At 37.5% G+C, this 4,397-nt stretch overlaps 2 pseudogenes; both read right to left on the bottom strand.

The window, feature by feature from the left end:
- LOC111495435 overlaps positions 1-1,567 on the bottom strand; it is a 3,222-nt pseudogene extending 1,655 nt beyond the window's left edge.
- LOC111495722 overlaps positions 1,293-4,397 on the bottom strand; it is a 4,506-nt pseudogene continuing 1,401 nt past the window's right edge.

Genomic DNA, 4,397 nt, shown 5'->3' on the forward strand with positions numbered 1-4,397 from the left:
AAAAAAAAAAAAAAAAAAAAAAGAATTAAAGAAACTAACTGCTCTTTTCGATGCATGATTGCCACTTGGCTGTCATCTTGTAGCTTGCAATAGTATTAGGCTTCCGGGCCATTATATGCAAGAGTGTATCTTGATTTATGTCTGGTTTGGTCGCTGACCAATCCTTCCCCTTTAGAATAATCAAAGCTATATCTGTAACGAATGAGCTCATGAACTAAGAAAAGAACTATCGAACCACTTGAGAGCCGCCCTAGCCCTCACTCGTTAGGAAAGGTTAGGATACGAATGAAGGGACTGAACCATTCAAAAGGTGTCATTGTTAGGAATCATGATTCTCCACAATAGTATGATATTGTCCACTTTGAGTCTAAGCTCTTATGGCTTTGCTTTGGGCTTCTCCAAAAGGTCTCATACAAATGAAAATAGTATTCCTCACTGGTAAACCCATGATTTTCCATTAATTAATGAAGGTGGGACTCACTTCTAATAATCCTTAAAAATAGTGTCATTTACTTATCTATTCAATGAAGGGACCAACCGAATCTTTTCCCTTAGGCAATCTAGAATTTCAAAAATGTTGTAACGACCTATCTCTAGGATTTGGATCAGAATTTAAATCCATACTCAATATTTGATGGCTCTGACATTACCTTCGAACATGATCACATTCAACATGTTTTGTCTTCCCTCACATACATCCTAGGAAAATTCCTACGAGCTTATCCAATATAGAATTGCTCCAAGCAAATAATGCCACCAAAATGTGCACTTTATTGGTATGACAATGACTTTCAGATGCAGTCTCGGTTCATTCATTTACCCCTCTCGTTTACTCAAATATCAATAACTATTTATGTATTACTCGTAAAAATATTGACACGAGCTAAGAAAGAGTAGGAAACAAACCATAATGATTTGCAGAGATGGCACCAACAAGAAGCTCCAATTCCATTTCTGGGGCAATACAATCCTTCTGACTGAGGAGATAAGAAACCATGTCGTTGTGTTTATATCTTGCAGCAATTAAAACAGGGGTTATATTTGGACCCACTAATCAAATCTTTACGCTTTTCCACCATGGACTTGGCGATATCAAGGCCGCCTAACGTAGCAGCGATGCAAAGGGCTGTGTTTCCATAGCTATTTTCAATGCCCAAGTCTTCATCGCTCAGTCTCGCCACTAATTTCTGCACAAAACCAACCTGGTTGAATCTTGTAGCAATATGCAGAGCAGTCTCGTTTCTATCCTCGCTTATAACCTCTGAAAGAATTCCCGGATTTTCCATTTCAAGTTACTCCGCCGTTCCCCAGTCGCCATTCATGGCCGCTTTGCGCAGGCGACATCGAGCGTCGTCGTTGCCCGAACCATTGCCCTCTGAAACACCAACCCAAACCAATAATTGTATGAGTAAATTGTATATTTACTTTAGACCACATACATCTCTAATATCATACCATAGTCGAAAATATATTTGACACCGCTAATCAGAGCATCCCATTCACTTGCGGCAGCTCGACCTCCAACACATTGTGTACGGAAGAACTGGAACTCCTCATTTTTGGCTAATTAACCCTTCTGTAAAAGTTGATCAATGCTTTGAAAAGCAATGAGATTTGCAGACCCTTTAAAGAAATGAGAAGACCTGTGAGTATATTGACTTCAAATGAATTGACTTTTCAAAGTCAAACCAATTTTGAAACATCGGAGTCTCCGAAGACTTCCAATTTGTTTGGATTTTGTGTCTTTTTTTTTTCCACATAGAAAAGTATGCGACCTTCAAACATTCATCCATCCATTTCATGTTTGCTCTATACAAAAATACAAACTGCAGCTTCCTCCCTTTTCTGTATGTCAATTACAAAGAGAAAAAATAACTTTTCTTTTTCTGAATCAATCAAACTAACAAGAAGAAGAGTCAACTTTGGTAGTCCATTTGAGAGACGAAAAGGATTTCGGAAGAACATTCTAAACACGTGCTATAATAATTGGGACAAAGGATCCTAATCTCACGAGGATGTGCTAATTTCAAAAACTCATGTCATCAGTTCAGATGGTAGGTGGTAATTCGTCAATATGAAGTTGAAATTCATAATAATCGCGAGTGAATTTATTCATCCCCAAAGTCATTACCTTTTAGATGAATCCCCTTTATCTTTGATTCACAAAAATAAAATGGAGGATCGATGTCAACTGTGTTGAACACAACTCTCTGTACAAAACACTCGCACTTTTTATTAACATCAATCGAGAAGAGAATACATTTTCTCGAATACTACTCCTTTGTATTGTTTGGGATTTCTTGGGATGATAAACTAAGTAGGGTGGAGGGAAACGGATAAGTAATTTAAAATTTCTCACGTCAAAACTAGTATCTAAATCATTTACCTAAATTTATTCCTCAAATTCCTAAATCATTTTCTTGACATAGACCGTCACTCATATAATGTTTGGGTTTAATCCTATTGAGCTAATATGATATTTTAACAAACTGTTGATCGTATGGAAAGAATTCACTATATCCATGTCAACCATTCGCTTTGTGTCATAAAAAAAAAAAAAATTATTTGTGTGTATATATATGTATGAAGATGAGATCAAAGCTATTGCATCTGAGATCACGAACACAGTCACCCATTTGTTGTCAACAAACGTGGGTGAGTCTGACCCATAGTTCATGCCGCCTGCAAACAAAACTATAATGGCTATCGATATTGCAGCTCGCATGGATGAATTGGCTGCACTCTTCACCACTTTTCTCCTTCTTTCGCAAGCTCTATGTGTTCTTGGTTGAATAATTCTCTTGCTGTTTGATTCCCTTTCTTTATTCTCACTCTACGTTCTACTATATCCTCTACTTCCTTCAAAATATTAGGTAAATTTTGTCATCATTACGGTACACTATATATTGCTACAATATCACTTGTAAAATAATTTTGTGTTTTTACGAGCAAGACCCACAAGGAAATGACTATCCACAATGGTATGAAATTGTCCATTTTGAATATAAGCTTTAGTGGTTTTGCTTTGGCCCGACCCACAAACTCTCCACAATTGTGTGATATTGTCCACTTTGAGCATAAGCGAGTGGTTTTGTTTTGAGTTTCTCAAAAGACTTTGTACCAATAGAGATAATATTCCTTTCTAATGATGCAGATCTACTGCTAACAAATATTAGGCTTTCCTTTTCGGGCTTCCACTTTGAGTGGTCTCTCGTGGCTTTGCAAGGTTTCCTCAAAAGGCCTCGTACCAATGGAGGTAATACTCCTCTGTAACGACCCAGACCAATAGAGATAATATTCCTCTCTAACGATCTAGATCCACGGCTAGCAAATATTGTTCTGTTTGTGCTTTCCCTTTTGGGCTTCCACTTTGAGCATAAAATCTGTTTCCGCACACCGCGACGTCAAGATCGACAAAAACAGTAGATGAGATCAAGGCTATTGCATCTGAGACGACGAACACGGTGAACCATTTGTGGCTAAGAAACATGGGCGAGCCATTGTTTTCGTCGTTGCCGCCAGGGACGGTGAAGGCTGCAGCAAAAACTACGGTGGCTATCAAGGTTGCTACTAGCATGCATGAATTGGCTGTACTCTTCACCCACTTTTCTGCTTCTTTCACAAGTTCTTTGTGTTCTTGGATGAATAATTCTCTTGTTGTTCGCTTCCCTTTCTTTTTTCTCATCGTACGCTCTAATATATTCTCTACATCCTTCAAAACATACCTAAATTTTGTCATCATTTGAATAAAATATATAATAATAAAAAAACCCTAAAAAATTAAATTTACGAGGAGAAATCTCTTATAACTTCCTCTTCCATTTCTCAAATTGGTACCTTAAACCATAGAAGTTCTTGGTGCATTTGAAAGACGGCTCCTGAGACATGATCAAGATGACTAGGATCAGCTCTTTTGGCAGCTAATTCAAGCAAGCTGATGTTTTCCTCGTTGAAATGGTATAATAGGTCATCTGGGTTGAAGAGTTTCATATCATAAATTAAGTTGAAGACACTACGTTGGCGATTTTCGACTGCTATGTGAAATATGTTCTTCCCACTGCCATCGACCGTCTCTAGAAGCTTAGGATTTTTATGAAGTAACACTCTCACAAATTCAACGTTTCCGACCCTTGCAGCATCGTGTAGCATGCTCGAGGGATGTAAAATGAAATCCGAAATCTTATCTTCATCAATCTCTTTTTGAATTATACTCCACATCTTTTCTAGTGTTTGATGGGCTTGTATTTGCATCATTTTCTTCTTGTATATAGGCTTGAAACCTAAAAAAACACTTACATGATTGCCACTCAGTGTGTATCGTCATTGACGTCTCGTTCCACTTTAAAATAAGCAAAGCTATATCTGTAGAATGAAAAAAAAAAAAAAAAAAAAAAATC

The sequence above is a fragment of the Cucurbita maxima genome, unplaced genomic scaffold, assembly GCF_002738345.1.
Source record: "Cucurbita maxima cultivar Rimu unplaced genomic scaffold, Cmax_1.0 Cma_Scf00021, whole genome shotgun sequence".
NCBI classification, from domain to species: Eukaryota; Viridiplantae; Streptophyta; class Magnoliopsida; order Cucurbitales; family Cucurbitaceae; genus Cucurbita; species Cucurbita maxima.